Below are 25,758 nucleotides of genomic sequence, written 5' to 3'. Positions count from 1 at the left end.
CTATACAATATTTCTTGTGATGCATGCAAAACAGCCCTGGGACCCTTAGCAAGTTCTGAGTTTTCTGAGAGCTTCTTTGATTGCATCCATTGGCCATTTGAGGAAGAACAGGGGAGACTTCACTCAAGTTTTTTAGCACCACCAGAAAAGAAACTTATAATGTATCCCCTATGCCAGTAAGTCCACTGTGATCTTGGGCCAAGGGGAGAATATTTCTTTTCAGAGTTGACTTGAACCTGTGGTTGGCAGTTCTTTGCTAAGGCTCTGCCAGATTCCAATTTTCTCACTGAAGAGCTACAGAGTTCAGTGTTTTTTGCCAAGTCCTGAAGATTGCTCTCTTACAAAAGCATTTCTACTGGAAGAAATTGGAAAAAGAAGAAAGGGCAAGACAGAGCTGACTTCTGGCCCTTCTTCTAATTGAGGATGACAACCAAAACCATTTCAGGTGCATTCAGCTGTCACTCTGTCTCTCCCAACAAAACAGAAACTCCCTGCTCTGAGGAAACCAGCACACCATCAACTGAAGGCCTACGCTATTTATGATAATAGTCTGAGTTCTGAGCCAAACCTAACAGCCCTCAAAGGAAGTATAAATAATAATGGAAAAAGGTCCTGACTCATCTGAAAGAAAATGATATGAGAAAAAGTCCACAAAATGCTTTTAAACGGTATTCACATATCCTGACCATTCCAGGAATTCTCCTGTTCAGTTTAAATCAAGGGAAGATTTCACTCTGCAGAACTGGCACTTGCCACCAGGAGTGGTTCATTTCAGAAAGAGCGTCATTTGTGACGACACCCTTCAAGGCGTCGGGGTCTCCAGCTGGGTGGTTGGTTCACAGGGATCCTGAGGTGGACGACTTTTCCTCTTCGTTTTGCCTTCTCATGTACCAGTGCTGACATTGACACATTAAAATACAAACCATCTCAACACAAGTGGCTGCCTTCTTATCTCTTCTTTATATCATGCTTAGATCACATACTTACTCTTTTGAAATTATGTGAGTAGCTAGTTTTCTTCCCTATGAATAGGAGTTCAAAACAGTTAAGGGGACTTACACAATAGTTATCATGAAAGAGAACTGGATCTGATAGGGTTGAGAACTGCTACCACTTGCTTTTAATTTATTAGTAGAAAAAGCTAAAATATACAGAAATGCGTGGACATTTCAGTAATTGATCAAAAAGTCCATATAATGTATTTTTAATCCGATGAATGAATCCAATGGTAATGCAACTAACCCCAAATCCCTGGGTCCTTTTTGTGGTGCTGTGGCTTTCCCTTTGCTAGAACCCATCTAAGAGCCACATTAAAATTGTGAACAGTAGAAGCAAAGAAGAAATAAATAAAAGCTACAGATTTTTTTCCCTGAGATCACAGTTAGTCAGAGCTAGACAAATCTGCCTCCTATGAATCAATAAGTCCTATCTATGGCTACATGCCATTTTTTTAAATGAAGAAACTAATTGAAATGGTTCCTTTTGAATATTTAAACTCAGTGTTTGCCATTCTCCCTGGCTCTTTTATCTCATTGTAAATTCTTTCTTTGAATTAGGAATGACTTCCATTTCCTTTCCACCGTCCACACTTCCCTTCAAAGTCTGCAATTTAATGTCCACCTCCATAATTTTAAATATTTTAAAGTCATCATTTTACACTCTCTGTTTTCCTCTAAAATTGCCTTCAGTAATGGCTTCCTAACTCCATTATCTTGGAATTACATTTATCACATTTATGGGTTTGCCTTTTAAAAGCAAAGCAAAACAAAAAGCCATAAAATTGGGGTATTTGAGCCTAATCACAGGATGTGTCCAGCCAGTCCAGCAATTACAAATACACCCTGACGTGCTTCAATCAAGGTGAGGTTTATCACAGTAGGCCGTTCCAGTGCAGAAGCTTATTGCTATAGAATAATAGGAGAACAAAGGATCTTTGCAATTGTATTCAACAGCAAAAACAATTTACTCACTGGTCTAAATTAGGTATCTAAGTGATGCATAGAAATAAATCACCCGTGGCTCCAACAAGCAGGGATAACACCAAGATGGTGATTGGTGATTTCCTTGCAAAATACACTCACAAAAGTACAAGCCTGGCTGTATGTTAGAAGAAAGGATTAATTTGGCACATAGCTACTTTAAAAATCACGTAAGATAAACAAAACAAAGTCAATGTTAAATAATAGAATTTAAGAGCATGCCAGCCCTAGGGAATAATTTAGTATGACGTGCACCATCTGTTCATGCCCACTTTCTCTTTCCCGAAATATAGTTTGGACCCTGAAAATGAAATATGTCTTCCTTAAAAAATTGAAAATAAAAAGTAAAAAATAAGCTGTCAGACTAATCTGTATGAAATAAAATGTTTTCCAGAAAGCTATGACTCCAAACATTTATCATCTAAGCAAGAAACGATGATGTGTTTGATTCATAGAGTAATACAAAAAGGATGTTTTCTTAATGTTTAGACAAGAGCTGAACCACAGAATAATACTTTCTGATGAGTCATTGTACTAAAGACCTTATCCTCATCTTTTATTGTGGAAAAAAACATTCATTAGCTAGAATATAAATCCACTAAGTAGAGAAACCAAACTTTTTATCAATTTCTTTATTTTTCTAACTCTTTTTTATTTAGGGGATCAAACCCAGGGCCTCATGCATGCTAGGAAAGTGCTCCACCCGTGAGTTACAAGCCCAGCCCCTGAACCCTACCTCTGTTCTTTCGTATGTAAGAACACAGGAGGTTCTTCTCCTTCCTATGGGTGCTTGGTGAGCATTCACCTATTCTCAACTTTGCTTTAAGGGATGTTGAAATAATAATGTGGCCTTCTGAACTCAGTGACATGATATCCTTGTGGCCATCTCTGTCATGGCAAGCAGCATCCCAGAGGCCCTGCCACCAAGATCAAAAGTTGGTCTTCACTCTTTCCTTGACCACTCCTTCCTTTAACTCAACTCTGAATTGTAGGCCTCTTCTTCATCCCTCCTAGTAACCTCCCATCTCCTGCTGCTCTGCTCTTCCCCTTGAGCAGATCTCACCACCACCTCTCCCCAGGGAGACCACTATTCTCCCCGTGCATGAGCACCTCACTTCCACCTGTCTCCATAACACAGCCAGGGAAATTCCAACAAAATGAACCTGATCCTGTAAGTCTTTAGCTTAAGATCCGGTGCATCCCGAGAACGTTCAGGACAGGATCCAGCATGTGCCCAGAGTCCTAAGGGCCCAGCTTCTCCCCACTTCAGTTTTGGCTCATGCTCACCAGGCCCCTGGGCTTACTCTCAGATCCTCCCAGGAGACACACTTTTCTCCAGGCCTCTGAACCCCCTCCTGGTACCCCTTCCTCCATGCCCCCCATCCTGCTGATCGTCCTTGCCCTGTGGAGTCCCTTAGGACTCTCAGACAGCTCCTCCAGACGCCGCACACCCCCCACACCACACTCTGAGCTCCTACCTTAACCTGGACTTCCTCTTCCTTCACAGCGGTCTCCTACTGGGGGTAGGTGTTCCATAGACTTGTGGATGTTTTTAATGAAGCAGAAGGTACATGCTTTCCTGCCCAATTTTAATTTCTCTCGTCTGAGCTCACTTTTCCAAGAATGTTACTTTCATCTCTGTTTCATCATCCAAAACATCAGATTTTCCCTGAAATCAGTGTAACTTATTTTTAATGATCATAATTTACATTTAATTCCTTATACAACTTTTTTGGAGGGAGAATCATTGAAAAATATCAAAAATGGAGTCTCCAGCCTAATAATTAATCCACTGATTTCCCTCCATTTAAGGGAGCCAGGGGAAGGCTGGGGAAGGAAGAAAGGAGTCGTTCAGATTCACTCTGCAGACGTTCCAAGAAGCTGTGCACTCAAACCTGAAACCGAGTCAGGACTGTCAGCCTGATGAACCAGACAATGCCAGGTGACCTTGCGATGCTCCCAGACAATCCCAGCACAGGGAAGGGTGCACCCAACCCAAGGCTGCCCCTACACCCCAGTGGTTTAGTTTTCACACCAAGGTGAGTTAATCCCAATTAAACAACTCAACCCTAGGGGTCTACTGTGAAAAGGCTGTGAGGCAACATTCATGGGCTCTAAAGATGAGCAAGACCTACATAGCCCCACTGTGATGGAGCCATCACTGATTCAGTAAGGGCCTCATCCAAGGGAAGGGCTGAAGGAGATGCTAAGGACAGAGTAGACAGTGAGACAGACGTGATCCCTGTTTACGCAGGACTCGGGAATGTGTGAGGAGGCCATAAAGGGAGGCCAAAGACCACAGCCAAAGCTGTGCAGTGGGCTCTGTGGGGGAACTGAGAGGAGTGATAAGCCAAGCAGAGCAGAGCCATGAGCTGGGGCACGGCTGGAGGCTACTGGGAACCGCCTGGGACATCCCAGCATGGACAGAGAAATGGAGTGTCCACAGGACTTGGGGACTGATGAAAAGAAGGCCTGCCCCACTGGTCAATGGATGGGGCTTGATTCCAGAGGGGAGGTTTGGGCAGGATGGTGACCATCAGGGAAGGGTGCACTGTGTGGACAGGCATAGGGCACAAGCAGAGAGGCACAAGACACTGGAATGCCCACCCATGCCCAGAAGTGGGGAGGTTAGACATGGTCAGGAAATGCTGTCATTAATGGAAGAGGTGGGAGCCAAAGCAAGAGGAAAGATCCAGAGAGAGAAACGTCAAACAGAGAAGTGTTAAGACTGACCGCAGAAGATGTGTGCATAACCGTGGCTTTAACCGCTGCATCAACCAGTGCTGGGTATGATCCCAGCTAATCCGCCACTTCATTTCTCAAGGATGACCCAAAACTGCCTGTGGGCTCTCTGTTCCTTCTATGCGCAAGGCAAGGAAGTATACTGGACAAACTTGGGCAGCTTCATGATTCCAGAAAAACTCTTAGGGGGCTTTCTTCAAACAGAGGAGAGAACGGAAAAAGAAAAGAGCAACAACAAAAGACCTTTACTACTGTGAAAAGGAATGTTGAAGGTACCAGGAAACAGGCCTTGCACCAGGAGTGTGGCCACATGAGATAGAGCACTTTACTGTCACCATAGTATCTGAAGGATCATCTGGAGGTAGATAAAACCTAACAACGTGCAGTAGCCAACGAAAGCTAATAATGGTATTTTTTAAAGAACTGAAAACAAGATCATCTAAATTTTAAGAAAGTGCATTAACTCTTTTTTCAGAGCCTGGGACTGAGCGCGGAGGCAGTGCCCCACCCCGGAGCTCCCTCCCCAGAAAGCGCATCATCTCAGTGGGGAAGGAAAGGCCCTGGGCAAGGCGCCGTCCACCTTCTGCTGAGCAGCGCAGGGCAGGAGGGAGTCTGGGAGGACAGACAGTTGGTCACGGCCGATTCATGACGACTAGTAAGAAGATGGTGGCTTACTGAACAGCACAATTACTGAATGAGGATTTAAACAATGAGATTATCTCAAAAAAAGAGTCAATCAGCTACTTCAAGGAACATGGGCACCAGCTTATCTTCCTCTACTTCTGTTCTTCCTCTTTCTACAAACCAACACTGGGAATGGGGAAACGGAAGAAGGCAGCGGCTATTTGCCCACCGTGGGGAAGCTACCCCCCACCCCCCAGCCCGTTCCTCTCCTGCCTTCACCCTGAGGGAAGCCACCCGGCAGTCTCTACTCTTCACTCGATGAGCCCCCATGGCATGTGGTTTTATATATATATATATATATATATATATATATATATATATATTTTTTTTTTATTGGTTGTTCAAAACATTACAAAGCTCATGACATATCATCTTTCATACATTTGATTCAAGTGGGTTATGAACTCCCATTTTTACCCCAAATACAAATTGCAGTGCAAATTGGTGCGGCCAATATGGAAAGCAGTATGGAGATTCCTGGGAAAGCTGGGAATGGAACCACCATTTGACCAGCTATCGCCCTTCTTGGACTATTCCCTGAAGACCTTAAAAGAGCGTACTACAGGGATACTGCCACATAAATGATCATAGCAGCACAGCATGTGTTTTGAAACACAGGCACTTCCCACAGAGAATTTCCCCTGCTACCTACAAATGTCCATTCAGATGCGAGGTAAAGGGGAGACTCAACGCAGCAGCGTATGATACACAATCACATCTTGTCTGGCCAACACGTCCCTTTGTTTTCATATCATTTGAGAAATCTCAACTCTTCTTTTTACTTTCATGACAGGTCTGTCATCTGTATGTCTCCTTTTCCCAATATTACTCATGATTCTTCTTCAAAAGAAAACCAGACTTCACCAGGCACTGTGGCACACGCCTGTAATCCCAGCGACTTGGGAGGCTGGGGCAGGAGGATCTCAAGTTCGAGACCAGCCCAGGCAGTGTACAGTCTCAAAAATAAAAAGGGCTGGGGATGTAGGTCAGTGGGAGAGCACCATGGGTTCAAACCTTAGTACTGTAGAAAACCTTGCTGCATTTCTCTTTGTCTTTATTATTATTATTATTATTATTATTATTATTATTATTATTATTATATTATTGGCTAATTCAAAATAATAATTTTTAAAATATAAGAAGTATTACAATGTGATATAAGATGTGACCAACACTCTCCAGGGAAGGTTTTTGTAATCCAAAAATCACCCTACATCTTGGGCACTCTGATCGATAAGTTATTCTCATTTTAAAACTATTGTAAAAAAGAAAAAGTCATGGGCTCGTGAAGTTACCGTCAGTATTTGAATCCAAGACTTTGACTCCATCCCTTAACAGAAAGAGCAAGAGGCTCATTCTACCCCAGGATGCGGTGTCCGTCACAGGGCACACCATGGCTCCTGAACGGACGGCCACAGACTCGCCACCTGGGGGCCTGTGGGTCACCCTGGTGGGCGCCTCCCTTTTCACCTGCACACCAGTGGCCCTCACTGGGGCAGAGCAATCGCTCAGTCATTTTAGGAAGCTTGGATCAGTCTCTCCTCCAGAAGGAGGTCCACCCTCCCGTGACTCTGGCTGCCAACCTGCACTTCAGTCCCGCAGCGCACAGCCCAGTGGGCTAGAGCCTCAGGGCCTCCTGTCCTGCCGCCCATGCGGAGATCACCATCCCTTGAGGCGGCTGGGCTCCTGTGTGGGCCTCCCCCGCTGCCCTGTGCCTTGGTGCCAACGTCCTCTCTGCCAAGCCTCTCAAAACCCCTGTTCACCATGAAACCTGCTCGCAAGTGACCGGCGCTGCCTCCTCTGAGGGCGCAATCCTCACCTTCTCGCTTCGCGGCCATCTGTCAGAAGGACATATCTTCTGTGCCACCCGACTGTGGGTGGCTCCTGGAAGGGTGGCTTCTGAATCAAAGAAGGACACCCTGCTTTCTACTGCCCTCATGCCATCAGAAAGGGGATGTCCCTGCCTCCACAGTGTGCACCCAGGAAAAGCAGCGTGTGCCTGGAGGGGACTCACGGGCGCTTCCTGGGTCCCGTCACTCTGGGAACATGACCAAGGTGCCTTGCCTGTCTTCACCCAATTTAAGTAACTATACATCAAAGTCAAGGATGCAAATCTACACACTCTGAATGTTCTCCAGTGCCGTTTGGCGAAAGTTGTCTCTGGGGTATTGTTACTTATTCTTAGGCTTTTTACCCTAGAGATTCCTTTCCTCCAGACTTTTGTTATGCTTTGTTTTAGTCTGGATATTTTTTCTTTGAGATATTCTGTTGCTTTTCTGGATTGTTGTTTGTTTGTTTTCATAGAAATTAAAAACACTCCCACTTCCATCTTTGGATCACTACACTTAGGGACCACCAAAAATCTTGAGAGTTGGACACACATGGGCACCTGCTCCCTGTCTCTGTGCTGCCTTGGGACTCTGCCATTGAAGAAGGCCATTGCCAGAGGCAGCCTCTAGACCTGGTACCTCCAGACCCCCACACCAAAATAAGCCTTTTTTCTTTATAATAAAAAAAAAAAAAACTTCACTGTTTTGATTACCCATTGTTACCAGCTTCTTCAAACACAGGAAATCCACCCATGAAAAATGACCAGTTACCATTCAATGAATGAATCACTGAGCCACACACCAAGCAGCAAAACAGAAGGTGTCTAGAATAGAATTGGACAGGTGGCAAATACATTGCAAGATTTTGATTTGTTCTTGGTAAAAAGGATAGCTGTTAGTTTTCAAACATTAATAATAGGCCTGGGATAAGAGGGGGAAAGTCCTCAGTGTCGGGAAGTGAGGCCTGGACGATTGCTGGAGGTCTCTAATGGGTCAGGCTACGCAGAACATCAGTGATGAGGGGCCTGCGGCCTCCCCGGAGGTACAGGGTGGACTTCAACTCCCCACTAACCCTAAGCATCCAGGAAACTGTGGGCCGGCCCTTCTGAGGACAGTCAGTGCTGAGAGCAACTCATGGCAAAGGGGCCTTTCACAGTCCACCCAGCTCATCCTCAAACAGCTCTGAAGTGGCCAGAGCAGAGAAAAATGGCACGAGAGCAGTTTTGAAGGGCAGATACAGCTTCAAAATGTTTTTAAAAAGAGTAAAGTGCAGTGCGATGTGGAGAGTAGGGTCAGGTTACAGGAAGGCAAGGTTGGGGCTGGGGGCCAGGAGGACTGAGGCTTGGACTGGTTGGAACCTATCCCTCTTCCCAACTCACAGTTTTTCAAGTCTCAGCACCAGCTGCTAAAAAGTCCTTCTCTTTTTATCCCTGCCTTATGCCAACATTCTGGCCTTTTTATCCAAGAACTGGCTGACAGAAATTCATGACTTTATCTTCATGAGTACCAGAGGCCTGAAGATCATGACACTTGCAGAAAGGGACAGCTTTGGTATAAATGACTTCTCCAATTCAGATGCAGAAAGGTCAGTCAATAGAGATCAACAACAGAGTAGTGAGCTGTCAGAATTCAAAACCACAGACATTGCCTAGAGAGGAGAGCTCAGCTCAGAGCTAAGCAGCAGCTCCTACAAAACCTCAAAGTCTTTAAAAGGTGGAAACTAGCCTCTGTGACACACTGCAGACCACCTACCCCAAACCACAAGACTGGAGAGAAGTATTATGTAAAATGGGGCAGACAGAAGAATTAAACGAGGAAAGTCTGTAGGCTACTTAAATTACTACCTTCTATCTTGAATCCCTCTCTGAAATAGCCTGGGACTCACCCCATTTAGGTTACATTTGTAACTGTGTGACTGAACCCGCAGAAATAAAGTCATGTTGAATTTTACACACATGACGGAGTGGAGCAAATACACACATCACACCCTCTGAAGTACCTGCCGCCATCAAATGACTACAGGCAACTCTGACTAGGAAGGCAAAGTCGAAAGAGTTCATTGGAAATTTTTGCAAAGTTACAAATGGAAACTATAATAAAATGCAAATATTCTGGTTAAACAATAAAAAGTATAGTTAAAAAGGCAAAAAAATCCCAAAAGAAACCCCCAGAATACTGAAAAACATATTTTGAAAGTCCAGAGACATATTTTCTAACAGATCTAAAGGGCTGGGTGCTTTAAATAAAACCCTTCATGGCTACATGGCAAAGTCAAAGTGCCACAGTGAGATGGCGGTGTCACCAGAAACTGCAAAAGAATGTTCAAATGGGAAGAGTCATAGGCCCAGAATTGCCAATGAGCAACAAGCCAAAGGAGAATCTGAAAAATATCCGTGAAAGACACTCAGGTGAATGATAAAGAGTTTTCCCACATATCAAGGAGACAAAATGAGTGAAAGAAACTTGATAGCTTTTGAAAACAGTGTAGACCACAGCAATGTTTCAGTGAATAAAGAGAGACTGACAAGGACACTTAGTGAATTATTTGTTCTCCTCTCTGTGAAGGAAACTATTAGAGAATCCCCAAATTCCCATTAGAACCACTAACGTACATTGCTCAAAAGAAATGAGGAGCCCTTGATCTAACTTAGAAAATGGGCAAGATCCTCTTGCCAGAAACAGGCAACCTCCTGTTTATTTGAAAGAGGCACATCTGGGATTTGCAAACAGACACCATGTTTCAGAACAAGTATCTTTTCAACGGGTGCCATCCAATTGGGAGCTCTAGACAGGCCAGAAAGTTTCACCCACTTCATCTAGAAAACTGGGGGTATGTTCTGGCAGTCAGAACATCTCGAATACAATACAGTTTGGGGAGTGCATCACGATCTTGCAAGGAAAAACAACACCTAACCACTTTCTTAGAATTTCCTTGGAGATGGCAAAGGAGAACCCCATGACATTCCTCAGATTTTCAGATACTTTTCTCCAACTTTTACTCACAGGTATCCAAAGCCATATTTCCCTCTCCAGACTGGTTCCCTCCTATTTCTCGGCACTGTAGAGGAACTGATGTCATTCTGAACTTCTCTTCCCTTACCCGCTACTCCAATCAGTCTTGGGGTCCTTCAATCTGATTTATAATTTTTTTTTCTCAAACATGTACTCTGTCCCCACCATTCCATCCTGGCCCAAATCATCTTCTCTCCTACCTTATTTCTCAAATAGACACCTCCCCGCTGGCTGTATTCCAATCTTGTTCACATTTGAGCAAGGCCATCAATCTGATATCCCCCTGATGTTCAAAACCCCTCTGTAAACGTGATGTGCTGAACACAGGTTACCCCTTGGGGGAACGCTTTTCGCCTCCTGGGAGATACACACAGCAGGCTGCTCTGTTCCACCTCAGTGCGAATGGAACCAGCACCTTCCTCAGGTCCCATCAGGGTTGATGCTGATGATTCTCATGGCTCTTGCTGCTTTGTTGAGTGTGTCTTGGAAGTGTCAAGCACTGTCCCCACCAAGTGAGTATGACATATTTGATAGCATCAAGCCCAGACAACAAGTTTCTGAGTTAGTGAAGAGGGCTGTCGTAACAAGGTTCCACGCTTACTTTTTCCACAATCCTGGAGGTTGGAAGCCCAAACTCAAGGCTCCCTGGGACTGTTTTCCTTGGAGGGCTTCCCTTTGGCTCACGGGAAACCATCCTCTCCACGTCTTCCTGGTTTTCTCTCTGTGCCCCAGAGACATAGGACAGCCGTGCAGTTGTCTTAGGCCCACCCTAATGACTTCATTTTAACCTAATTACCTCTTTTAAGACCTTACCTCCAAAAAAGTCACATTCTGAAATACAACAAGTTGGAACTTCAACATATGATTTTGTGGGGACACAATTCACCCCCCGCCACAGCCTCCTGACTCGATCTCCCTTTGTCTCCTTTGCATCTGATCCCCCTTCTAGACTCCTGCCTGAGTACGCTTTCCAAATCGCAACTCACTTGCCCAGTCAAGTTCCCTAATAGCGCCCCACTGCCTAAAGAATAAGTCAAAAGAGCTGTGGCACAAAAAAAATGTCACTAGACGGAACCCGAGTTCACACCCATTCTGCTGCAAAGGAAACGCAGCTAAGTAAGAAGGTGGGCTTGTCATGCACACGCGGTTCCAAACCCAGGGTTCTCAATCTCCCCTCTTCAAACAAAAATTTGGAGCTTCTTCCAAATTTCTTCTATTTACCCCTCCAAGGTCACTACCTGGCAGCGATGACCACGAAACAAACTTCCACTCAAGCTTTCTGAAGCCTCAGATTTCCAAGCACACCAGACTCCCGTCGCCCTTCATGCTCACGTCCCCCACCCAGCAGGACTGTCCCCCGGCTGACAGCACAACCCCCTTTAACCCAGGAAGTTCTAATCTCCTTTCTCTTGAGTAAACTCAAGAGTCTTTGGGTCTCTGAAGCTTCCTGAATGCCCCTTCCTTCCTCCCAGCACCATCCTTCCAAGACACACACACACACACACACAAGCCACCTCCACCCCCAGCATCACCATCAACTGTCCTGTGCCTCCACAGTCATTCAACAAGCACGACTGGCCTTGTCATTGGCCTTAGGCCTGAGATCAGGGCTGGGATATTGCTCTGAGTGCCCCCAACCTCACACAGCTCCCCAGAACCTGACAGACATTCTATTAGTATTTGCTGAAAGAGAAGGGAAAATGGAAAGGAGGAAGTTGGGGAGAGCTTTCTTCCTGAGGAAGGTGAGTGAGGACACTGCGGAGGTCGCATCACCTGCCACGCCCGGGACACGGCCCTGCTTCACTGGGGACTCCAGACCCCCCCTATTCTTGCCGGTATTTCTGCTTTCTCACCTTTTATCATCCTACGCGCTGTGGCTAGGGTAAGAACTCCAGACATGGCCAACCTGGCCACTAACCACTGGGTGAAATCCAAAATTTAGATCTCCCATCCATCAACCTTCTCTCAGGCCTCTAACCCCATGTGTTTTTCATATGCCCCAAGTTCAGAGAATTTCCCTTGTATGTGATATTTCTGATAATGCTTCTTCCTGTTGGACCCCCCCTCTTCCTGCCATCCTTCACCACCACCCACCCAAACTTACCCCGATTTGTAGGTCATGGTTCCACAAAGTAGGAGCAATCGCAGCCACCTCTCAATTCCCCAAACTTTGTTTTGTACTCTCTACCAGCTTCCACCCAGCCATATGGTCACCTGGGTCACAAGTTCACATGGCATATAGGTGGGTACTTCCCCTTTGAGACTATAAACTTCTCAAAAACAGAGACCTTTCTACTTTTTTCTTCATTTCCTCATGGCATAAAATAAATGTCTCTTTAATTAATTTAGAAAGGATTCACAAAATTCACACAAGTGTTTCAATTACTGTTGTCAACATTCATCTAATAAAGTGAATTCTATACTCCAAAGTATCATTTCAGGAACAGGGCTTAATGATTTTCCCTTAAGATTAGTTCTTCTTTTTTCACTAAAATCATAAAGGTCAGACTATGTTAAGAATCAAAATTCAAACACTGTGGCAGCTGAAAGAAATTTAACACCTGTAGTTGGAAATATTTCCATCTTATTAAATGCTCATTCTTTTAGAAACCATTTCTAGGACTTAATAAAAATAGAATAAGGAAGCTACAAGTCCTATGTTAAATAAGTGACCTTTATTTAATTTAAATGGACAACTCTATTTCTTAAAAGAATATAAAGAGATATCTTAAGAAATCTGATCTCACGAGCTAATGGGACACACTAAATGGTCTCATTTGTGGACATGCACTAATATACCCAAGCTCTGTCTCAGAGATGATAATTGAATCTACTGACTGTTTCTTAAATGAAAAGAGTATATATCCAATTGTAGCATCCAGTTTGTAAGGAACAATGAATTTATGCATTCATGGAATAAATTAGGAATAGGATCTAAAGTTTTCTATAAGTAAATGCTCTTTATTTAATAAATGAAGGAAATTACCTTGCCTGCCAGAATGCATGCGTACACACACACACACACACACACACACACCCTTCTCTAAGCTATTCTGAAATGACAGTGCTGGTAGCATAAAGAATCCATGTGACCTGCCAAGAAATGGGACAATTTGTGCTTAGGAACTAGTCATCTGAAATGAGAATGTTACATTTCTTCCGTATCCTGCTAGTTAAATGGAGCATTCACATACAGAACTCATACCAGACTTCATTCTTACAGGCCACAATCAGCACACCACTGAACTCAGCAGGTAAGATGCACATAGCTATTTATGGGCCAGTGCCATGAATGCTGTATACTGCATCTCTGTCCTCAGAAACCTTCTTTTGTCAATATTCTATGAAACATTGGAGTTTTTCTCTTGGAAGATAATGAAGGTTTTTTTTTTTTTAATGTAAGTTGCTTAAATAGCTGAAGTCAGGGGAAATTTTCTCACATTGAGATTTATTGGATTGCAAATAATCTCTCAAGGGAAGTGCCAGCAGCCCCATCAGCTGAGTTATTTAATTAAAACGGTTCTAGAGTAAGTAGAAGTGATGTTGCCTGGGGGAGTAATTTTGCATTGATCCCTGAAGGATTGACTTGATGGTCTTAAAATTCTTAACAGCTTCAAAATCTCTAATGTCTTCACAAATAGTCTCCTACCATGTTCTAGAAGGAAAGGGAAAGTCATCCTGCCTGCAGCCTCCACTCCCCATAAAACCCAGGAAAGACAAAGACCTGCATCAAAAGCAGAGCTTAGGAGCCGAGTCTCTTTATAGATGCTGAACAACTGTCAGGGGCAGCTTTGGCTCTAAGGGAAATTCCCCGAAGCCCAAGCAGGGTAAGCTGAAAACTCTACTTTCTCTCTTTCTTCAGCTACTTATGTTCTTGTTTGTTTGCACATTCGAAAATCTAGCTCTCTTTATTTTGTAAAATGCAAACTTTAACTTTCAGTCACAAATATGTGTCCATTTGTAAATTCCTTTAAGGTTTCTAGGAAGGCCACTCACACCTGCTCCTCATCCTACAGAGAAGTTTCTGAGAGAAAGTGCTAGAGATGGATGCCCACCCTCTGTAGTTTTCAAGCTTGCATGACACGAATCGTGGAGAGCAGGAAAGCCTACCCGTCGCACTGGGCGTGGGATGGACATGTTCCACGGTGACCCGCGTGGACACCCACGACTGTCTGACGCCAGCTCTTGCTCAGGCACGAAGCCACATTTCCACCGTCCTCAGGCAGAGCGCCCACACACGGACACCTACTCTGCAGAGGAAACGCCTTCCAGAGATTGTGGTTGGCAGTACCTTTGGGTGCTGGGTGAAGAGCAGCTGTGGTGGAAACCAGTGCAAGAGGCACGAGGTGTCTTGATCGCTGAGAGTTAAAAGCAGAAAACTCGAGAGCCGCACAGCCTCCGGCTGAGCTGAGAAACATTCAGGGGCCCCTGAGGATGTTGGGGCTGGGCAAGACTCCCCTGGCCGAGGCTCCTTCTCCAGCAACTCAGCACAGTGTGCCCTACCCCACGGCCATCCTGGGACTAATAGATGTGTCAACAAGGCTCGGTCTTGTACAGTGGACACAAGGGTTTTAAGCAGAGATCACAGCCAGTTCCGTCCCCTGCTCTAGGAGGCCTGGGTGCATTCAAACAAGTCTAAATTATGAGTTCCTTTCTGTATTTTGCTACCGTTAATGAGTGTAGAAGTCGGGGTTCTCTCATAAGCATAGAGACAGAGAAAGTGGAGCAAGAACTGAAGAATCCAGACAGACGTCACTCCAAAACCCACACCTGGACCTGAGCATGTACATTGATTCAGGTGTCGGCTACAATCACCAACGTCAGCTTGTAATTTTCCCCACTTTGGTTTTTGGCCACAGAGCTGCCAGAGGGTTGTGCCCCTGGGTGACACGTCTGCTGGAGTGTCTCCTCCCAGGCTGGGCACAGGGAGAGCAAGTCAATAACAACAGCCTTGGCACAGGACATCGTCACCATCTCACTCTGATTCCTATTTACTGTGCCCTTGAGAAGCTCAGGGACCATAACCTTGCTTTCTGTGGGTCTTAAAATGCTCTTTATTATCTGGCTTCCTATACACTATTTTATTTCATTAAGGCCTGCAATTCCCAAGCCTTTAAAGTGTTCCTGTTTCACCAGTTGACTATTACTTATAGGCACCATTAAATACCTTTCCTCTTTGTCTTTTAATGAAAAACTACTGAAATGTATCCTTTAACACACGCTTTTTTAGTCTTATATATGTATGTATAAACACAAGCACATAAACATAGAAAAGGGAAAACTTTTATGACTTATTTCTGAGCTTGCTAGGATGGGCCTTAAGAAGGGTTTATGGTTTCATTCTTTAAACCATAGATCTAGAGCATTTTTTTCATTATTCCATCCCACTTTTAAAAAATTAAAAGCACTAGAGATGCTTAGGATGGTCACAACTCAATGAATCCACACTGGGACAAAACATATGTACACATGTGTTGAAACATCAAACTATACACCATAAATACATTCCATTATATCTGTCAACTAAAATTAAAATTAAAAAGACAAAAGCATAATAAAAATAAAGAATGCAACATCATCCAGAAATGTCAAAAAACAACTGGGCGTGGTGATGCACACCTCTAATCCCAGAGACTCAGGAGGCTGGGGCAGGAGGATCACAAGTTTAAGTCCAGCCTCAGCACTTTAGTGAGACCCTCTCTCAAAATCAAAAACAAACAAAAAAACAAGGATGGGAATGTAACTCAGTGGTAAAGTGCTCCTGGGTTCATTCCTGAAGGAGGGGAGGAGGGAAGGAAGGAAGGAAGGAAGGAAGGAGAGAGAGAAATGATAAAAAGTAAAGTCAAAAGTGTAGCTGGAGTGTGTTGTTGGTGACCCCCATATCAGGAAAGTCGGGGGCTCCTCCATGGCCCATTCGTCTCCCATTGGAACTACTTTGGACAGGAAAGACCTTCCAGGCCCAGCTGCCCCTTCACTGATGGCAAAGGAGGTCATCTGTGTACATTTTCTTCCTTCATTTTGTACTTGGGATAAGCCAAGCCAGGCAGTAAGGAAAGCGCACGAATATCTTAAGGTAGATGGTGAAAAACAAGTGCAAAATACATCAGCCTTCCTATGCCTTCTGAAGCAACATTGCAATAAACCAAGCCACGAATTGTAAACCAGAAGAAACTTCACTGATCTATTGATCCATCTTATGTGTTCATTTGATTTTAGAGGTTTTCACTGTTTGGGGTTATTGTTAGAGTCTTCTTTAAAAAAATGAAAATAATCTTCCAGAGTTGGTTAAGCTAGACCCAAAGCTATCTATTTTCTAGAGGATTTTCTAAAGCAATTCTCTCGGAATGTTACTTCATCCATCTTAGTGTCCAAATATTCTGACCTACCTCCCTCGAGGTTAAGTTCCAATTTCACTGTTTCAGGGAATCTATTCTGAATTTCCAATTAAAAGTGAATTCTGGGGCTAGAGATATAGCTCAGTTGGTAGAGTGTTTGCCTCACAGGCACAAGGCCCTGGGTTCAATCCCTAGCACCACACACACACACACACACACACACACACACACATACACAGAGTGAATTCTGTCCTATAAATCACAGTAATACTTGTTGCTATTTGCCTTAAATTATAATTTACAATATACAATTTTATCCCTTTCTTCCAACCACTAAATATTACTTTGAACGTCAAAGGTTTTTAGTAAAGTCTTGATGAGTGAGTTAATAAATGAGTCTATGTCCCCCAAATCAGCAAGCCCATGCATACAAGCCAGATCCCATCTTTGCACCCTGACAACACACCCACGTTGGGGAAAAGGCTGACTGTGCTGGCCCCAACCAGCAGGAAGCCAGCACAATCTGGAGAATCCCTTCTGTCATGGGATTCCTCGGACCTGCCATCCATTCTGGAGCCCTTGATACTAAAGAGCCACTAAGGAGAAACACGTATGCAGGATCACAGGAGGAGATCACACGAGCAGAGCGACTGGCCCCCAGGCTGTGAGCACTGGCCTAGAGAGTAGGGATGGGGCCTTCTCAGAACAAGCATGGGTGACACAGACAGCCTCCTCCAGCCCAGGACAGAATGCAGCTTTAAACGGAGACAGGGTGAAACATCTGTGCCCAGTCGAGACAACCAGACTGCAGGCAAGTTCACAGGGTCAGAAAACTGACATGGCCAACACCAAGCACCTGCTGTGTGGAGCAGGACAGACGACCACCTCCCTGCAACCCCAGTTAAACGTGTCCGCTGCTCCAAGTCAGTGGCACACCTGCTCCGCGTCTGCTCTCCTTACCCCGCTTTCTCCCTGCTTCCCCTGTGTCCTCTGTGTGTGATAGAAACCCCTTCCACACTTCAGGGTCACCAGCCTCCTCGAGCTCCACTTGGATTGCAGCTTCGGTCCACAGGACTTCACCAACCCTCTTTCTTAACATCAAGTCTCACTCCAATCACTGGAAAACCACTTATTTCCAATACCAGTTCCTATTTATTAGTTCAATAGTTCCTTTGTCAGCCAATCACAGGCTACTTGATGTTAGAGTCTGTAAACAAGTCAGGATGGTGCCTGGCATTTTGCCAGAGAAATGTTAGAGTCTGTAAACAAGTCTGGATGGCACCTGGCAAAATGCCAGAGGGAGTGGTTTGTGAAGTAACGCCACCAAGTCATTAAGTGTGGAGATTCCTTATTGGTTGACTGCTGTATCTAGTTTATGCTAATTAAGATAAGCTGTGTGGAATGTATAAATACCCCTCCTGTCCTACAGTAAACGGCTCCCACTCCTGCTGTATCAATCTACACAAGTTGCTCGTCACCCCCCAGTTATTTTGCTGCAGCTGGACTGCGGCAACTTGACAATTTATGCTCCTGAGCTGACATCTCTCCTTTCCTCCAAGCCGTGGTGGGCTCCTGACTTCCCATCTTTTCAATTGAAACTATCGTTTTTCTTTCCTTGGATCATAAAATTTCAAAATCATTCTTGCAGCTTCCCTCTCTTTGACCTGTAGGCCAAATCCAAATGAGAATCTCATCCTTAACTTAGACAATTATTTTTGAACTGCTCAAAAATCAGAATCACATCTTTCTTCAACATTTTTATCGGAATTCAGTAGTTCTGAAAGAAATGTTATGAAATATTTTTGAGACAAGTGGGAAATAAAACACTCTAGGTGAGTGTAAACCAATAGTATGAGCTTTGAAAACCTGTGGCCCCTCCTGACTCTGTCTCCTTCCCGCTCGCACTTTTAAGCTGTGCTTTTCTTTGTAGTTTCACCATTTGCGTTTGACACACATAAATAACATATTGTTGGATTTTACATGTCTCTGAACTTTAAAGGAAAGGAATCATGCCTTGTGTATCCTTCGGTAACGCTGGCTTTCGTCAACGCGTTGTTCCTGGGATTCATCCCTGTTGGTGAGCAGAGTCACACTTCAGTGCTTTTCAGGGATGCAGAGTACACTGCTGTATGTATGCTGCCAAGGTCTTTGTCCATCCTATTGGGGATGGGTACTTGGCTTGTTACCAATTGTTTTCTCTTATGGTCACTATTGCAAATATTGTTGGGCACTTCTCCCAATTGGAGCAATCTTTAAAACATCAAAAGTAGAATTATTGGATAATAGGATATGTGATTCTTTAACCTGACTAATGCCATATGATTTTCCAAAATAGATGTGATAGTAATTTTCTGAGTAAACTTGAAGAGTGTTTCTGGATAAGATTAATGTTTAAATCAGTGATTTAGGAGTAAGCAGATGGTCCTGCATCATGTGGATGGGCCTCATCCAATCAAGTGAAAACCTGAATACAACAAAAGACTGGCCTCCCCCAGTAAGAGGAGGCACCCCAGCAGATCGCTTGGGACTTAACCTGAACCCAGTTTAATCTTGCTGGAAGTGAAAAACAAACTGGTCTTTTTTCTGTGTCCCTCTCTCTCTAAAAATGTTCAGCAAGGTCTAGATTAGAGAGGTTCAAACTCCATTCAGCACATAAAGATCTGGGTCACAGTAACTTTCCAGGTTTATATCTAATATTCTGCTGCCCACATAGTCTTAAATTTCTTTTTTAATATAGAAAATACCTGAGCCCATTTGTTGATGGGGCAGGGAGAGAGTCACTTCCCCATCCTGAGACCACGTCTTGTGCCACGTCTTGGTTAACGACCCTGAATCTCAGTGCCCTCAGTCATGACATGGAAAACATGATCACTCCATGGTATTTTTCAAATGTTAAATGAGATGACATTTGGATACCTCATACCAAGTAGGTACCGTGGGAAAGTTAAGTAGCATAATATTTGAGTGGGTCACCCATTTGGTGGTAAGTTTCATAAACAGAATTATGTTTTCTTTAACAGAAACTACATTTTCTTTTACTTTGACCAGTAAGGCCAGAGATTTCAGGGAGGCAGAAATTTTCCCCAGGACCCTACTTCCATCACTACTCATGCACAAAAGGGCTGCTTTTGAAATGTTATCTCCTAAGTCACCTCAACAGGTTTCCCCATGAATTAACTAAAATTCATGCAGCTGTTATTACTATAAAATAGTCTAAATCCATTGCTAATTCACAAATGTCTATTCCTAAACTAACACACATTTTTAAGAATGTTTTTTTTATTAGCAGTATTGTTCATCCAGAATAAGATATTCAATTGGCCCAACTCTAGGCAGAAAGTGTAAGGGGAAGGAGGAGGTACAAGGTGGGCACTGGTTGATGATTCCCAGGAAGGGCCCAGGTGGGGGAACATGTGCCCCAAGCTGTCACTTTATGTCTAGTTACAACTTTGCCCAGTGGGACCCTGGCAGAGCTTGAAGCCTTGGAAAGGCCACTAGACCTCAGTGCCCTCATTTGTAAAATCAAAGAAATGCCCACACTCAAGTGTGTAATAGGGGCTAAGGGAGAAGATCTGTGTAACACTGACACGTGCAATCCCCTACACCTGAAAAGCTACCAAGAAGTAGCAGAAGTCAACACACTTAGAGGGCAGGGACTTGATTCCTTCATCCATTTGAAGTTCTTATAATCTGTTATAGAAATTAGAATTTTCAGATTCCAAGTTTTAGTTTTTCTTGTTAAATAGATAATCAGTTCCCCTTGACATAATCCCCAAAACGCAATCATTAGAGATCCTGGATGTTGTGAACAAAACACATAAGGAAAATCTTTGTTATATTCAACGTAAACTTTGAAATACAACTAATATTCAGTTTAAAGTCTCTATCATCCTCAGTTTGAAACAAGGAAGCCCTCAAATCTCCCAGTGAGGTGGAAGATCCTGACTGGTTCACGATGTCAACTGTTCTGTAAAAATAAAAATGATCAAGACCAACATATAAAAAGCTACCATCACAAGGAATGGAGCCAGATGAGGACTGGTACCTCTTTGGCAACTAGCTGAATATTTCACCCTTGATCATGAAAAAGCCCATCAGGCGGGGAGCTCTCTTTTACCCTGTTCAAAATATAAGAAGAACAACAAATTTAGATGATAAGAATAGAGGACTATTCCCAAAGCTGTTCACACATGATGCTAAAAATCCTACCGTGGAATAGCAATAACCTTGACAATTCAGCTCCATACTGCATCCTACAAATTCAGAAAAGGCCAGGCTGCCTGTTTTCAATTGGTTGCCTTGTAAGAGAAATCGAAATACCTGACTTGTTGCTAAAATTTCAGAGGCAGAACCACGCATGGCAGGGAGACGGGCCCATCTCCTTCCAGCCCTGGAGGCTCAGGCCCCATGTGCAATCCCAAGACCCTTACCAACCCACACCTTCACTTGAAAGACTGGTCAGAAGGGGACTATACTTGCAAACAGCACTGAACAGATGTCTGCACACAGCAGCAAATGGGTTCTGTATGGCAAGATGGAATCTTTCAAAAAATTAGTGTGTAATTAAGGTGGTGTTGCCAATTAACACTCTTTAAGTCCTAGCTATATACACAAAATTAGTCCTGAGTTAAACATAAAGAGAAAGGGAAACTATGCACATAAACATTCTTTCCTTGCAATACCTTATATTCCTCATATAATACTGTAATTATGCTTTGGAACATGGTTTGCTTGGCCTGGAGTTGTAGCTCAACAGCAGGGTGTTCGCCTGCCATGTGAGCAGCTCTGGCTTCAGTTATCTGCAACATTCACACACACACACCCACACACACACACACACACACACACATACACAAAGCAATAAGCACACATGTGTGTGTTTGAAGCACAGAACATGACTCTCTTAAAAATAAATCATGTAGTGTTCTCCTCTATATATTCAAGGAGTTTGATTTGAAAGTCACCAGGTAAGAAATGCATGGTTTCAAAATTAGACTGTCACTTATATATAAAAATGTCAACATTAATCATTTTGTATCAAAAACACAGGAAATGCTAGTAATAATGATGGTAGTAATACTTTCTATTCTCTGATGACCATGGGCCAAGTTCTTTATAGTCTCCCTAAACTATTCAACAAAGAGAGTGCTGTTATTAACTCAATTTACCATTTCAGAAACCCAAGATTAAGAGAGAGAGGGAGTGCCACTGATACAAATTTATATAAAAGTACTGGCTACAACACCCAAGCTTTCTCAGTAAAGCGTATCCACTCTATGTGGCCACTACAGAAGGACCAAACCACAACCACAGGGGGACAGAGCAAAAATATCCCAAGACATCATTAGACTCTCACATGATAGCTAGTGACTTCTGAAGGAAGAGTCCTGTCTAGGTGAATTTGGAAGGGGCGGAAGACAGGGCCACTGTTTGAACCCTGCCAGGATTCACTAATAATCTCAGATGACGTCGTATACAAGGACCTGTAGCCATCCAGAGGTTGAAGCCAGTGCTGAGTGCCTAGCCCAAGGGCCGGCTCCTGAACTCACGTGTGGCCTCATCCACGAATCTAGGCTCGTGTTCTCATGAAGACACCTAGAGCCCATGCTTTCTGCTTCCATATTGAAATCAATGAGCCACTTCCACGCGGAAACGACCGCCCACTAAGAAATGAAATTGGTCCACAGAATCACTCCTTTGAAACAGTAAGATCATACAGCCCGGAAAAGGGTTTGGGGAAAGCCCCAAGAATAGGATAAAGCATTTGCAGCTTCCACTTGGGCTTGACAGAATTCAGTATTGTGGAATTCAATATTGTGGGGTGGGGAGAGGGAGAACGAAATTTGCCCTTACCTGACTGAACCACACGGATTGTCTTTTTCCAAGTTCCATGTGTGTAAGTCAGGAAAGAGCAGGAATAGGTGCCGACATCGGTCTCAGAGGCATTATAAAAGGAGAGGATCACAGTGTTGGGAGCCGTCGTTGAGTTCAAAAGGTGAACCTTCTTGACATAGGGGTCATGGATGACCACACCGTAAATGGGGTGGAGCAAGCCTATGGACTTCTGCACATCGTGGATCTTAAACCACTCCACCTGGGTAATGTCCACTGATGGGTACATACATTCTAGAGTCATATTCTCAGCAAATTTAATAGTTGTGTCCCAAAATGTCTCTTCACATAGAGCTGAAATATACAACATGACATAAATTCAGTTAGACTTGATAATGGAATACCAAATAAATACCTTCAGCTTTCTAACAAGAGGAAGGAAGGAAGCTGAGATCTTGGGAAGACTGGCCGTTTTCTACTGCTCATGTTGGCAGTTCCTCTAGTCCTTGGAACAAGTGAGAAATCATCAAAGAAATCCTGCACATATCACACTGAAATACCAAAAATCGAGTTAATTTGTTAAATGAAGACAAAAAGATTTTTTTTTACCTTTGTGTACATGAAGAATAGCCAAAAGGAAAGTAAGATAATCCATCTCTGGAAACTGCTTGGGAGGCTGGTGCATAAAAAAAAAAACAATTTGTACGGCGTTACATCTCAGGCCCAGCACAATGACGATCTCCTTCCTTTCAGATATTATCAGTAGCATCTTCTTTTTCTGAAGTATGAACACAGGAAGAAGGTCTTAGCTTCAAAGGCAGGTTTGCTCTCGTACAAGGATGGGCAGATTTGAGCTATCTCTCTCTCAGGGAACAGCTATTTTCAAGATCTCATTTTCTACAGAAAGTCATTCATTCAACAAGCGTTTTGCTGAGTGTGTTCTAGGTGCCCAACTCTGTTCTAGGACATGAGGATAGACAGACTCAACGTGCACACACACACACACACACACACACACACACACACACACACACGCTTCTTGCCGTGCCCACATTCTAGTGGGAAGAGATAGAAACCAAAAAAACCAAAAGTAAAAAATATGTGTACCAAGTCAGAGGTGGTAAGTGCCGGAGAAAACCTCAGCAGGAAAGGGAGGCAGGCAGGAGCTAGTGTCTCCTTTTCAGCAGGAAGGTCCAAGGACTCCTCAGTGACAAGGGGAGTTGGGAGCAGAGGCTAAAGGTCAAGGGGAGGTGCGTCAAGGTCTTGGGGACAGAGTCTCCATCCAGCATAAGAGCCTTCCTCCTCCTCCACCTGAGAGCCGGCCTCAGGCACTTGCTTAGGTGGAGATGACAGACCAGGGAGGGCTCTCCATACCCAACAGAACCATGTCCAGACCTCATACAAAGCCACCATTCTGCCTGACTTCCTTATTCAACTTTTTATTTTGAAAGGATCATAGATCTCCCAGAGTTGGCGAGGCGGCCAGAGCGGTTCTGCATGACTTTGCCCAGTGGACCAGTGGCTGTGTGGTACCTGGCCACAGGACCATACCCAGAATGTGACTGGCTGCCCAGGGGCACCACTGCTCTTCCTCTTCTTCCAAGTAACACTTGTAATCCCTGAGACTCTGTGAAGAACACCTTAACACGCCAGGACAAAGATCCTGTCTCTATGAAGAGGGCTGTGGAGTATCTGGCCCACTGACAGCACCGATAGTGGGTGAGTGGCAGTCACTGAGGATGGCCTGACGCCCAGAAGTTTATCTATGGTGTCCCGCAGGCGCCACTGGCAGCCAACGTGGGGACGGTTTCAGAGATCACGAAGTTTGCAGTGTCTAAGAGCCCGATCAGTTCAACGTGTGCGTGTATTATGCACCAGGCCCCTTGATGCACTCAGAGCCTTTACCTTCCCTAAAGCCCCCACGTCTGAAATCACAGTATCGCTATGCACTTCAGTCGGAAGAGGTACCTGTTATCTCTGTTCTGTAAGTAACTCAGCACAACAGTCACCCCAATCTGACCTTGATGCCAGCTACCCCCTTAGTCCTTGGAAAAACAAGCATGAGGATATCAGGGCCATGCTCACAGCCACAGGTGACACAGTGGGTCAGAAAGACAAAAAAGCAATTGACTACAGTGAATGACAATTTCTATACAAATTATCTGATTAAGTTTTATGACAGCCCAAAGAGGGAGTCATTCATTTTAACAGATTTTAGAAAGGTTTCCCAGAAAAAAAAAGTGGAAGAAAGATATGTTCATGTAAGGCATTTTCAGGAAATGGTGTGACTACAGTCTAGGGGTTAAGACTACAGTCTAGGGGTGTGACTCTAGCCTAGGGGGTGTGAATAGAGTCTAAAGGGTATGGGTCTAAGGATGTGACTATAATCTAGGAGCGTAATTGCAATCTAGGGGTTCAGACTATACGGGTATGACTACAATCTACGAGTATGTATATAGTAGATGGGGGTGTGACTACTATCTAGGAATGTGACAACTGTCTAGGGGTGTGACTACCAATCTAGGAATGTGACTATAATATATGGGGGTATAGCTACTGACTAAGGGTATGACTACTATCTAGGGGTGTAGCTACAGTATAGGGGTATCTGTACAGCCTAGGAGTGTATGACTACAGTGTAAAGGTGTGACTGCCACCTGGATCTACAATCTGAGGACATGACTGGTAAATATGTAACTAAAGTCTAGAGGTGTAAACCGTAACCCAGGGGTGTGACCAGAGTCTGGGGGTGTGACCACAGTCTGAGGGTGTGATCACAGCCTAGAGACATGACTATGCTCTGGAAATATGACTACAGTCTAGAGACAGGACTATACTTTGGGAATGTGACTATGGTCTTGGGGTGTGACTGTACTGTGGGGTGTGATTATAGTCTCAAAGGTAAAGAAATGGCCAAAAATGAGGTTAAATCTGGATAGATAAGTGTCTTCAACGGCACACATAAAGGGGTTGGTCTGTGGCGTAAGCATATCTATGGAAGAAACAGATCCACTGAGAATCTTGTTCTTGTGGCTGAAAAAAAGAAGAAGAAGAAGCTTTTCCAATACCCATCAAAATAACCATCATTCCATCTAAATAACATAACATGAAATTATGTTCCATGACAAAGGTGGCTAATTCAACTTGCAATGGCAGCAGCCATTTACATGATGTTCAACACTTCCAGGAATTAGAAAATGCAATAAATAACTACACTGAGATTCCATCTGACTCCAGTCAGAAAGGCAATTATGAGGAATACAAGTAACAACAAATATTGTTGAGGATGTGGGAGAAAAGATTCACTCATACATTTCTGGTGAAACCTGCAAATTGGTGCAACCA

At 43.9% G+C, this 25,758-nt stretch overlaps 1 pseudogene; it reads right to left on the bottom strand.

Annotated features, from left to right (window-relative positions):
• The window catches only part of LOC143640248 (CD226 antigen-like), a 38,687-nt pseudogene extending 15,619 nt beyond the window's left edge, over positions 1 to 23,068 (bottom strand).
• Between the last annotated feature and the right edge of the window lie 2,690 nt (positions 23,069 to 25,758).

The sequence above is a fragment of the Callospermophilus lateralis genome, unplaced genomic scaffold (genome assembly GCF_048772815.1).
Source record: "Callospermophilus lateralis isolate mCalLat2 unplaced genomic scaffold, mCalLat2.hap1 Scaffold_144, whole genome shotgun sequence".
Lineage (NCBI taxonomy): Eukaryota > Metazoa > Chordata > Mammalia > Rodentia > Sciuridae > Callospermophilus > Callospermophilus lateralis.
Note: the sequence above shows the minus strand (reverse complement) of the source record. Positions and strands in the feature narration are given on the sequence as shown.